General features: G+C 40.1%; 1 protein-coding gene across 1 annotated transcript in view; it reads left to right on the top strand.

Moving 5' to 3' along the window:
* Positions 1-6: 6 nt before the first annotated feature.
* The window catches only part of CD47 (CD47 molecule), a 70,554-nt gene continuing 57,380 nt past the window's right edge, over positions 7-13,180 (top strand). The window contains exon 1 of the mRNA XM_010838555.1: positions 7-28. The gene's annotated coding sequence lies outside the window, so the exon portion shown is untranslated. The remainder of the gene's footprint in view (positions 29-13,180) is intronic.

Below are 13,180 nucleotides of genomic sequence, written 5' to 3'. Positions count from 1 at the left end.
GTTCTGCTGCTGGGCTCGGTGCGCTGTGGTGAGTGGTCACTAGCTCTTGGTTCTCTACAGCTTGTGTCTCGGCGCCCCCGCGTGTGTGTGGGCTGCGTCCCGGCTGGCCCGGCGGCTCCCTGGAGAGGGTGGCCGGGGCGCGGGACAAGCGGGCCCTTGCACGGGTGCAAGGCCCGGGGTGCGGAAGCGGGAGGGCCCAGCGGGTATTCGGCACCCCCTTCCTTTCTTCCTTTCCCTCCTCTTCCTCTTACCCCTGGGTGAGAGCGGGGCACATCTTCCCTTGTTTGTCACCACCGAGGAAGACTCCAACCGTGCACCTCGCGCAAAAATTAGCTCTAGAGAGAAGGGGCACGATCGGAGGCGAGGGGTTGGCAGCTATTAGGGTACCCGTTCCTCCCCGTGCTTTAAACGTTTTGGGGGTTGAAGGAAGGAGAGTAGGAGGGCCCCAGCCTCTTGTGATGCAAGTACGCATTTTGGCAAAGTCTGCTAGAAGGGGTTTCCTCCGTTTGCCCTCCCACACGAACATAGGAGTTAAGAGGACGTAAAGGACACAATTAAGTTTCATTTCCAATCCAGCGTTTAATCAGAAGATTCTCTGGCTTTTTTTTTTTTTTTTAAACCCTAGGAATATAGCTTACTGAGTGGAAACTACCCCCACGCCCCACCACCATCAGCCACTTCAATACAGTCTAAATTGCGCGTTCAAGTTTTCCTACATTATTTAGGGGAACCGTTTTAAAAGTAATCCAGACTTCGCTTCAAGTATGAAGATAGTAACCTCTAGTCAAAACACATTTGCGGTAGAGTGGGATTTGGTGTCTTTCAACACCAAAGGCGTTTTGGCCCCCCAAGCTTTTGGAATCCATTTCGCTTTTTTAGAACGTGTGCTTCGCCTGTAAAAACTGAGGAAGGAATAGGAATTTTCGTGGCTCTATAGTGCCTGTCACGCTTCATATCTATACATTCTGTTGTGAACTTTTTGTAAAATTCAGAATTGAGTTAGAGTAGTAGTATCAAGCAGTTGTTACATTTAATTCTGGAATGCTAAATTAATTAGATTTTAAATGGGTTATTAGCCTCCCTCTACCATTTATGAAGGCTTGTGACTTCAAGCTGTTTACAAAATGCCCTTATGCCCCGACTTAGCTTCTTCCCCTTCTGTGAAACCTCCTGAGATGTTGGAGCTCTTAATAATCAATCTCTGTTATCTAAAGGGTTGATACTAGGTAAGGTAGTGTTTTCTGTTATCATCCTTAACATCTTGTTTCCTGTTACCATCATAGCTCAGATAATACTGCTTTCAGAAACCTGTTGTATGATCGGAAAGCCTTATACTGAACCCGGTAATGAATTTTTAATAAAATATTACTAAATCAGACCAGTGGTCTCAAAGCTAGTTTGAAGCATAAAAAAATGTGAATCATGCACTGTTTTAAAAACAAGGGTCCTATTTTCAAGTAGATTAGAAAGAACTGCTAGAATGGTACTTTTGAGGATAGAAATGGTTAGGCCTTCTTTAGTAATAGGTATGATCACGTATGATTAGCATTCATTTACATACAATATTAATATGCTCAAGTCCCTACAGAGTCTTAGAATTCAGAATTTATGGTCTTTTATTGTAGTTAGTTAATAATGACCTAAAAAAAAAAAACAGAGATATTATACATTTGAGTTGTTAAGTGTTGAATATAAAACAGGAAGGGATAGTGTTTGTCATAAGCTATAATGTATTTTTGTGCATGTGTGTTTAATATGTAGTTTTAAAAGAGCATGTAGGAAGAAATGTTACATTTCAGAACACAAGTAGTTGTAAACCCAAGTATTTGGAAGGCTGAATTTAGATTCTCGAATGAGTAAGGAAGTCATGGATTTGTATGTTTATTTGTACTCAGGTTTGATTTTGCTTTCGGTTTCATTTATAAGTAATTGCTGGTCAAAGGCTATTTCCTGGTAGCCAGTACAGATTCAGTTGATCTTTATAGTAAAGAAAGTTATTTAAAATGCCCATTCCTTTTAATTATAGGCAAAATACAGTTATCTGTATTGGTTTACAAGATACAGAATGAATTATTACTATTCTCCTTTCCTCCTCCCTCCCCCATATGTCCAATTATATGTTGTTTGAAAGCACATCATCAGTTTCAGTGATATTCACTAACTGGTAAATAAAAGGTTACTCAGATAATGACACTGATAGGAACCGTCTTTTCAGTGGTTGATTTTTCTTTATTTAAAGTGAGTTTTTAGAATCACAGGTACACATGATTTTAAAGCATTTTTATTGTCTAAGTCTAGTAGTAATTTAGTTGGCTTAAACAAAAATGTTTTCTTTTCTCCTAACAGATACATTACTTTGAACCACAATTTGCCATTTTAAGGAAGTAAATGCCTCTTTAAATGTACTTATTTCCGGGGCCGCCCAGCAGTCTAGAGGCAAGGTGCTAAAGCATCGCACTAAGTGCCTACTATTAGGACACTTGCTCATGCTGTCATCTGTATTTTGGCAGATGTTTTATGTTTGCCACTGAGTTGTTAATGAAGATTTGAAAGGCCAGGTTCTAAAATAGAGAAATAGGTGGTTTCCCCAAAATTGATAAACATTGTAAATCCAAAATGCATTATTAAAACTAAGTTTGCATTCCTTAATATTAAATCAACTCTAGCTAGAATAGGCGTCATTTTTTTTAAAATACATTCATCTTCTTTTAGAGACATAGTTTTCATGTAACCATTTTACCCCTCTTTTAGCTTATTTTGCCGTCATACCTTTTTATACAAGAAAAAATTTTCTGTATCTTGTGGCTCAGCCTAATATAATGCACTCTTGGGCTGTGAGAAAGCAAATTTCACTCTGTGTACTAGTGCTGATATTTCTTCTATGATAAAAGAACAAGAATGATAGTGTAGGATCAGTTTTGCTGAACACATTGTAGCATTAAAGTGAAAAAAATGTATAGAGCATTCAGGAAATTTGATTGTGGTATACCTAGACTAAGACAGTAGAGTCTGGATTTTCATTCTCTGTGGTTACATGGAGTTGAAACAGGAATTAGAAGCTACACCTGCTCTGAATATTTTATTCCATCTCCATGATGTGTGTGTGCTCAGTTGCTCATTTGTGTCCTACTCTTTGCAACCCTATGGACTGTAGTCTACCAGGCTCCTCCATCCATGGGATTTTTCAGGCAAGAATACTGGAGTGGATTGCTATTTCCTCCTCCAGGGCATCTTCCGGACCCAGGGATTGAACCCTCATCTCCTGTCTTGTGCATTGCAGGTCGATTACTTAACACTGAGCCATCAAAATCTGGTCAATCCCAGGGTTTGAGATTTAAATTCGGATTTAAATTAAGTGCATATTTGAACTTAATGGCTCAATTGGTAAAGAATCTGCCTGCAATGTGGGAGACTTGGGTTCAATCCCTGGTTTGGGAAGATCCCCTGAAGAAGGGAATGGCAGTCCACTCCGGTATTCTTGCCTGGAGAATTACATAGACAGAGGAGCCTGTTGGGGTTGCAAAAAGTCAGACATGACTGAGTGACTAACACACACACACACACACAAGTTAAACAGTAAGTCAAGGGATTGGGGAAGTGCAGGGTCTGTCAACATTGCTTATTCTGTTTCAAGTAAGTATGAACCCATGTTATGCTTTAAGCATTTTGCAAGGCCTTCTTGGGCATACAGACAAATTTCAGACTGTACGCCTCTTAATAACTTAAAGTGTAGTTTATAAAGAGAAGGGATTTTTTGTTTTTATACCTCAATAGTACTTAATATATTTTAAGTGCTTGAAAAGGCTATAATTGTGGATGTTACTGCCTTTAAACTGCCCTGGGCCTTATAACTCTAAGTTGACTACTTCTGTTCTTTTGCTATGCTATGCTAAGTCACTTCAGTCGTGTCCGACTCTGTGTGACCCCATAGACGGCAGCCACCAGGCTCCCCCGTCCCTGGGATTCTCCAGGCAAGAACACTGGAATGGGTTGCCATTTCCTTCTCCAGTGCATGAAAGTGAAAAGTGAAAGCGAAGTCGCTCAGTTGTGTCTGACTCTTAGCGACCCCATGGACTGCAGCCTACTAGGCTCCTCCATCCATGGGATTTTCCAGGCAAGAGTACTGGAGTGGGGTGCTTATAGGGACCATTTAAAACCCCAGTGGGAGATCAGTTTGAGTCAGAACCAAACACCTGTGGACACTTGCCTTTTTAAAAACCTGACTTTGTTTGGTCTCTGTTGAGGAGAGATCTGACTAAATCCTCGCTTTGACCCTAAATTTAACCTGATTCAGTTTGAGACTCCAGTTCTTCATACCAGAACCCAAGCCTGATGGCAGAAATTAGATGGATTCATTTCTAGCAAGTGTCTTGACTCATGAGCTTTGCTTCATTCACCTTAGTGACTGCTGGGGCTTCTTACCCCATTCCTGATCATCCATCCTGAACAAATAATTAACTTCCTACTCTGCTGCAGAAAATAGTGATGTGTGGTGTGGACTCTTTCAACTTCCCACCCACCATTACTAAACTTGTGTGTAATATCTTAGGCAGCATTCATTTCATTCTCCTCCTTCACCAGTGTCGGAAGTGCTCCTATTCACCTTTCCAAGGAAAGACCCCCACTGTCTACAGGTCTTGCACTTCCACCATCTTGGAAACCTGCCTAATCACCTTAATCCTTCAGTCTTGTACCTTAGATCTTTCCCTCTTCATTGATTCCTTCTTCTTAGTTTGAAGACGAGCTCAAGTTTGACTCCATATTAAAAACAAACAAGAAGAGCAGTTCCATGCTATTTCCATCATTGCCTTGTTTCTCTGCTCTGTTGTGTGTGTTACTCAGTCAGTTGTGTCCGACTCTGCAACCCCACGGACTATAGCCCACCAGGCTCCTCTGTCCATGGGATTCTCCAGGCAAGAATACTGGAGTGGGTTGCCATTCCCTTCTCCAGGGGATCTTCCTGATCTAGGGATAGAACCTGGGTCTCCCACATTGCAGGCAGCATCTGAGCCAGCAGGGAAGCCCACAAAAGTGAAAGTGAAAGTCGTTCACTCCTGTCCGACTCTGCGATGCCATGGACTAAACAGTCCATGGAATTCTCCAGGCCAGAAAACTGGAGTGGGTAGCCTTTTCCTTCTCCAGGGGATCTTTCCAACCCTGGTCTCCCGCATTGCAGGCGGATTCTTTACCAGCTGAGCCACGAAGGAAGCCTGCTTTCTTATACTGCCAAATTTATTCATAGAGAATCACTGCCTCTTCTTTCTCCCCTCCCCTTCACTTCCCAAATGCAGTCTGACTCCAGTCCCTCATCTGCTGACATCGCTGCAGATAAAGAAGCTAAGATTGAAAATTTAAATCTAGAGGTTTTTTTTTTTTTTTTTTTAACTCACCCTGCTTAACATCTATTTTGCCCATAGTTAAGACCCTTCCATTGTGTCTGCAGTGGTGTTATTTGCTGCCTCACCTACTTCACCTCTTTTCTCACATCCTTAGTTTGTTCCTCTTTAACTATTTGCTCCATAAATATTGATATTCCCCAGCATTTTATTCTCTGGTACCTGCTCTGTTTGCAAGGACTCTCTGAGTGATCTTGTTTATGCTCACAGTTTCAGTTATCAGCTGTATTCTTGGTAATTCCCAAGTCTCTGTAGCCCAGACCTTTCTTCTTAAATCCACATTAACATATCCTGGGATCCACTGGACATCTCCATTTCAGTGTGCCACTGGTACTTTTAATACTCAGACTATTGAATATTGAAAGAATATTTACTGCTGAATCTCTTAAGTATCTTTACTCTATAGTTAATCTACAATCTAACTAGTTATACATACCATTTTAGTTAATAACTGTAATTCTTCTTGCTTCTCCTTTACCTCTCACATCTGACTTAGTCCGTTTGCTTTTTTTGTTCTTTCACTATTATTTTTGGCCTTCTCTTCACTTGTCATTTTCCTGGATTATTGCAGCCATCTCTTAATGAATCTCCTTTCCCAAAGCTCTTCCTGTCCTCAATTCACCCTTCATACTGCTGTTATTGTTATTTTTTTAATGTCATTAAGTCTGAGTGGTTTGCCATTACTTAGGTTATCAGCTCCAGACTTTCCACAATGACATTCAAGGAAGCCTTTACAATAAGTCTTAATCATCTTTTCCAGCCCCTTTTCCTGGAGTTCACTTGAATAATCATTGGCCTTCGGGTATTCTTTCTTTATTCCTCTATACTTGTTATGGCCTGAAAAGCCCTTCCTTTTCTAGGACATTGCAACTCATCCAGTTTAAACACCGCCCAGTAGGAGAAGCATTCTTAGAGACGTCAAGTGATTTTAAAGGAACTGTTCCATCCAATCTGCATCCAACTTGGTTTAGATTTTTCATTAAAATATGTAGCCTCATGATACTACAATCAGGGCTATAGAAGTAAGAAACAGTGGAGGAGTCTCTTGAAATAAGGAAGAAGAATGAATCTTCCCTGATATGATATTTAGATTTTCTTTTCATGGGATTCATACTTTAAATTTTTACATTCAGGAGGAATGTATTGAGCCCTACTGTCTGGACCCTGAATTAGATCCACAGGATATCAAATGAATACATTGTCCTTGTGTTTCTACCTTTTTATCCTAATGGAGAAATCAGTAGAGTAGTTAAAAAATTTGGAACTGAGCGACAGCACTTGAATGGGGGGAATAGGAGCAGTAAGGAGGGAAGAATAGAGTTGAGTAGTAGCAACGACAGGGACAGTATTGAACATCTCAGTTGTGCCTTCAGGAAGAGCCAAAGTTAGTGAATTGTAGCTGCCATTTATTGAACATTTGCTGTGTAAGTGAAAGGCATTGCAGTAGGAACTCCATGTTCATTATCTCATTAAATCTCACAAAATCTCTATGAGGTGTACATGATCACTGGTCACATTTTATAGGTGAGGAAACTGAGATACAGAAATTAAGTAACTTGCCTAAGGTTATACACCTAGGAAGTGCTAAGTCTTGAGCCAAGTGTGTGCTCTTACTTGTACCTCCAGTGAAAGGTATGGGCCTCCTTAGGCTGGGTAACAGCTTGTGTGAGTGGGGAAAGGCCTGGAGATGAGAGTACATTTGCATATCCGGGAATTGCTAGGTCATTATGATTGAAGCTTACTTGGGAAATAAGAGAGTGTAAGAGGTGAGGATGGACAGGATCCTGAAGGACCTGGTTTGTATTCCATGATAATGTACTTGAATTTAGCCTGAAAGTGGGGGAAGGGGTGCTGTTAAAGTATATTAGGCAAAGGAGTGCACATTTGTGTTTGGAACAGTTATTTTGGGAACTGTGCAAAATGTATGACTGGGATGGGGAAACTTTGAGGCTGAAGGCAGGGAGCTAGTTAGGGGTTGCAGCAATAGTTCAAGGCAGAAATGATGAATGTCTAGTTAATTCATATAGCAGACATTGGATTTAGGAACAATTACATAGATTGAGCCTACCCAGAACTCGCCTGGCTGAGGAGAGGGCAGAATCTAGCATGATTCTTATCTAGGTCTGCTTGACTGCTAGATAATAAAAAGTACTTTAGGGAGGTGAGGATTTGGGATGAATGTAGGCAGAAAGTAGATAGATTTTTGTTCATGTTGACTCTGAAGTAACTGTAGTATATCCAAGTGGAAACGCATAGCACATGGTTGTCTTCTCAAGCTCTGCAGCTAAGGAGAAAGGTGGAACCCAGTTAATAAAATGTGTGGGTAGTTAAAACCTGGAGTAAGGGAGAATGCTGGAGTGGGGAGGGATGGGGGTCAGGGCTTGGTAGGAAGTCCTTAGCAACCTAATATGTATTGTGAGTCAAGGAATAGATTTCAGTAAAGCAAGCAAGCTGCGATGAGGTGGAGAAAGCACTAGGAGGAAATTCAGAGATACAGAAGCCAAGAGACAAGAAAGGGGCTCCCCACAGGCTCAAGAACTGTAGAGAAGTCAAGATGGAGAGCGAACCATGTGCATTCCGTTTTCACGGGATGATTGGCGACGTTGGCAAGAGCCGTTGTAGTGAAGAAGGCAAGGTGGAGGCCAGGTAGCAGGGATGTAGGAAGTAAGAGATGAAGAAATGCATTTAGATTATCTTTCTAGATGCTAGGAAAGAGAAAGACAAGTACAAGGGATTTTTTTTTTCCAGTTGGCTGATATTCAAGTATTTAAAAAAATTTAAAAACCTATTGTAAATGAACTTGGGGGATGTCACAGGATGGTAAACAACTAGGGGAAGTCCTTGATATTGATGAGTGTGGAGACAGAAATGGAAACTAGCTCTCAAGTGAAGGAGTTCATTTCTGAAGTGGAAGAAGTGAGGGGAAGCGAGGTGTGGATAGGTAGAGCAGCAGGAGAATGTCCAGGGGGAAGTATTGGAAGCTTCTGGTTTCTTATCTGGAGGACTCAATTTGAAGTAATCAGGAAGGGAGGGCTCCTTTGGAGAGTATTGGATAAGCTCTTACAAAAGGAGAGTATTTTCAGAGTTGTTCTAAAGGAGAGAAATTTTCCGTGGAACATGTGAAAAGGTAAAAGAATGAAGGATTAAATAAATGGACAGAGTCTATGATAGTCTTCTGTTTTTCCTGTAGTAGCAACAAACATTTTCCTAGAAGTCTAAAGACTAATTACTCTCTTGCCCATCCATAGCACTTTGTTCATATAGGAAAGAAAGCACTTAACGACCTTGGGTTATAAAAAGTATATATCAGTCCCCCAGGGCTTCCCTTGTGGCTCAGCTGGTAAAGAATACGCCTGCAATGTGGGAGACCTAGGTTTGATTCTTGGGTTGGGAAGATCCCCTGGAAAAGGAAACGGCTACCCAGTCCAGTATTCTGGCCTAGAGAATTCCATGGTCTGTATTGGGATCACAAAGAGTGGGACACGACTGAGAGACTTTTACTTTCACTTTCATCAGTCCCCCAGGTGAGAATTCTGTTTTTTAAAGATGATTCCTACATTTTTTTCATTATTGTATTCGCACCTCCTGTTAAGTGTTTCAGATCAGATGAGATGGTTTGACCTAGCAGTTTGTATTCATAGAAGTTGTAAGGTCCAATATTTTTGGCATTTGATATGTTAATTTTCCCATTTCATTTGTTAATTTATCTGTAACTCCAGCATCATGGATGGTTATACTTATCAATTTCTATCTGATTAGACTGCTGTAGGCATTTCTTGATTATTCAGAGTTTACTTATTCATGATAATTATCTATATGATCCTTTATTTGCTCTGTATATTTTAGATCCTTTCTTCACTGTGCTGTTTCATCAGAAGGCAGTAGGCAAAATAGAGAAAAACCAAATCAAATAATTCCACTGCTTAATAGCTGTTTAACAAATGTTTGTACAGGATGAAGTTGTAGTTAACAGCTGATGAAGCAACATTTTTGGACTGTATTTATTAATTGTTAGTGCAAGGATTATTCAAATTATAGTTGATCCAGGTCAATTTCACTTTGAATTTTATTGACAGCATTTATTAAACTTAAATTGCTTCAGCTATAAAAATGGCTGTATTGATATTACAACAAATACTGCAGTGGAATCAGTGCTTTCTGTATGCTTTAGAAAATTCATTTTCTAAACACAAGTTATAAAGTCACTGAGTGCTTGCTGACCACTTTGTACTCACTTGCTGCTGCTGCTGCTGCTGCTAAGTCGCTTCAGTCGTGTCCGACTCTGTGCAACCCCATAGAAGGCAGCCCACCAGGCTTCCCCGTCGCTTCTAAAAAACTTTGCTGAGGTAACTTAGCTCTTCACTTGTATCTCTTTAATTAAAGGATAATTTTTAGGAGGTATAGTTTGACTCAAACAAATATGAAATGCTCATGTGTCTAAGTTTTTATTTCACACATTAATTAACAAGCAAACCAACAAGATGGTACAACCATCTTGGTTTTAAAAGAGAATTGGAAGGGACTTCCCTGGCAGTCCAGTGGCTAAGACTCTGCACTCCCAGTGCAGGGGGCCCAGGTTTGATCTCTGGTCAGGGAACTAGATCCCATATACCACAACTGAGAATTTGCACACGACAATTAAAGATCCTGCATGCTGTGGCTAAGGACCCAATGCAGTCAAATAAATATTAATTTGAAAAAAGAATTGAAAGAATAGACACATGTACATATAGGCAGTCAGGAATGGTGAAATGAATCTGTGGATAGATGCAAAGTTGGTCAGTGTCCTCAGGGCAATAAAATCTTTTTTTTTTCCCATGCTGTGTGGCATGTGGGATCTTAGTTTTCCAACCAGGGATCAAACCCGTGCCCCGTGCAGTGGAAGCACTGTCTTAACCACTGGACTGCCAGGGAAGTCCCTAAAATGTAATTTTTAAAAAAATTCCTGTCTTCCAACAGGTCCAAATCAACTGCAGAACAAAGTTTGTTTGTATCTCTATGGTTATGAATCGTTTGCATTACCATCAGTTTTCTACATCTTACAAAACTGTAAAAACAGCCTAGTCTTGGCAAGAGGCCCAGGCTGCTATAGAGTTATTCCAAACGGATCTGTCCGATAAGGCCCAGCACCCCGTTGAAAGGACTCCCGGTAATCTTTTAGTCTGTTTCAAAATCATTGACCATAGTTTCTGACACTTTCCTTCCTTTTTTTTTTTTTTTTCTTTTGCTGCTTTTTTTAAGTCTTTTTTTTTCTCTTCAGATTTTCTGGAGATTCTTCATGGTGGTGAAAGAAATCACAAAGACTTTGAAAGAGAAAATGTGTTACTGTGTTAGTTATTAAATAAAAGCATTCCCTTAACTCTCTGGAAAGAGAACTACAAAGAAAAGCTGAAGTCACTTAAAAGATTTATTTCTCTTGCCCTAACTACTAGTGAATATGGATCAAGATGGACACCCAGTGGCCAAATTTAATTTCTTTTATCCCTGAAATTCTTCTCTATGTGATTTGCCATTTTCCAAAATCTCCACTGAGTATTACTTAAGTCTATGACTTGTTCACTGACAGTGAATTATATCTTACAAAGCCAGATTAAATTAGTAAATATTACTTCACACATAATTAATAGAAGATTTTTTTCCGTATCTTTGCTTTTTGTTAACCTAACATTAGTAAGTAATTTGCCTTCTGTTGACAAAACAATGTATTCAATTTCTTTTTTTTTTTTTTTAATTTTTCAGCACTTTATTTTTTTTTTATTTCATAAATTTAACGCCTTTTATTGCCATACCTCATTTTACTGTGCTTTGCTTTAGTGAACTTTATAGATACATGTTTTTTTTTTTTTTTCCTTGTTAATTTTCTGTTTAGTTGATCTATCCATAAATGTGAGTGGGGTATTAAAGTCTCCCACTATTATTGTGTTATTGTTAATTTCTCCTTTCATACTTGTTAGGATTTGTCTTAACATACTGCAGTGCTCCCATGTTGGGTGGATATATATTTATAATTGTTATATCTTCTTCTTGGATTGATCCTTTGATCATTATGTAGTGACCTTCTTTGTCTCTTTTCACAGCCTTTGTTTTAAAGTCTAATTTATCTGATACGAGTATTGTGACTCCTGCTTTCTTTTGGTCCCAATTTGCATGGAAAATCTTTTTCCAGCCCTTCACTTTCAGTCTGTATGTGTCCCCTGTTTTGAGGTGGGTCTCTTGTAGACAACATATGTAGGGGTCTTGTTTTTGTATCCATTCAGCCAGTCTTTGTCTTTTGGTTGGGGCATTCAACCCATTTACGTTTAAGGTAATTACTAATAAGTATGATCCCGTTGCCATTTACTTTATTGTTTTGGGTTCGAGTTTATACACCATTTTTGTGTTTCCTGTCTAGAGAATATCCTTTAGTATTTGTTGGAGAGCTGGTTTGGTGGTGCAGAATTCTCTCAGCTTTTGCTTGTCTGAAAAGCTTTTGATTTCTCCTTCATACTTGAATGAGATCCTTGCTGGGTACAATAATCTGGGCTGTAGGTTATTTTCTTTCATCACTTTAAGTATGTCTTGCCATTCCCTCCTGGCTTGAAGAGTTTCTATTGAAAGATCAGCTGTTATCCTTATGGGAATTCCCTTGTGTGTTATTTGTTGTTTTTCCCTTGCTGCTTTTAATATTTGTTCTTTGTGTTTGATCTTTGTTAATTTGATTAATATGTGTCTTGGGGTGTTTCTCCTTGGGTTTATCCTGTTTGGGACTCTCTGGGTTTCTTGGACTTGGGTGATTATTTCCTTCCCCATTTTAGGGAAGTTTTCAACTATTATCTCCTCAAGTATTTTCTCATGGTCTTTCTTTTTGTCTTCTTCTTCTGGAACCCCTATGATTCGAATGTTGTAGCGTTTAATATTGTCCTGGAGGTCTCTGAGATTGTCCTCATTTCTTTTAATTCGTTTTTCTTTTATCCTCTCTGATTCATTTATTTCTACCATTCTATCTTCTAATTCACTAATCCTATCTTCTGCCTCTGTTATTCTACTATTTGTTGCCTCCAGAGTGTTTTTAATTTCATTTATTGCATTATTCATTATATATTGACTCTTTTTTATTTCTTCTAGGTCCTTGTTAAACCTTTCTTGCATCTTCTCAATCCTTGTCTCCAGGCTATTTATCTGTGATTCCATTTTAATTTCAAGATTTTGGATCAATTTCACTATCATTATTTGGAATTCTTTATCAGGTAGATTCCCTATCTCTTCCTCTTTTGTTTGGTTTGGTGGGCATTTATCCTGTTCCTTTATCTGCTGGGTATTCCTCTGTCTCTTCATCTTGTTTAAATTGCTGAGTTTGGGAGTCCTTTCTGTATTCTGGCAGTTTGTGGAGTTCTCTTTATTGTGGCGTTTCCTCGCTGTGTGTGGGTATGTAGAGGTGGCTTGTCAAGGTTTCCTGGTTAGGGAAGCTTGTGTCGGTGTTCTGGTGGGTGGAGCTGTATTTCTTCTCTTTGTTCAGTCGCGCTATGGGGAGGGAGGGAGGGATGCTGCAAACAAATGACACTGGCGTGCGCTCGCAGTGCCTCAGCCACACTGGGTCTGCCCCCGCTCACGGCGCGTGTAGCCTCCCTGCCCACACTGCTCAGGCTCTAGGTTGTTCTGCCGGGAACAATCCGAGGCTGGCCCTGGGTTGCATGCACCTCCCAGGTCCAAGCCGCTCAGGTTCAGGCACTCGGGTAGTCCTCAGAGGTGCAGACTCAGTTGGGGCTGCGTTTTGTGCTCTTCCCAGGTCCGAGCAGCTCAGGTGA

This window comes from Bison bison, unplaced genomic scaffold, assembly GCF_000754665.1.
Source record: "Bison bison bison isolate TAMUID 2011002044 unplaced genomic scaffold, Bison_UMD1.0 scf7180017864098, whole genome shotgun sequence".
NCBI classification, from domain to species: Eukaryota; Metazoa; Chordata; class Mammalia; order Artiodactyla; family Bovidae; genus Bison; species Bison bison.
Note: the sequence above shows the minus strand (reverse complement) of the source record. Positions and strands in the feature narration are given on the sequence as shown.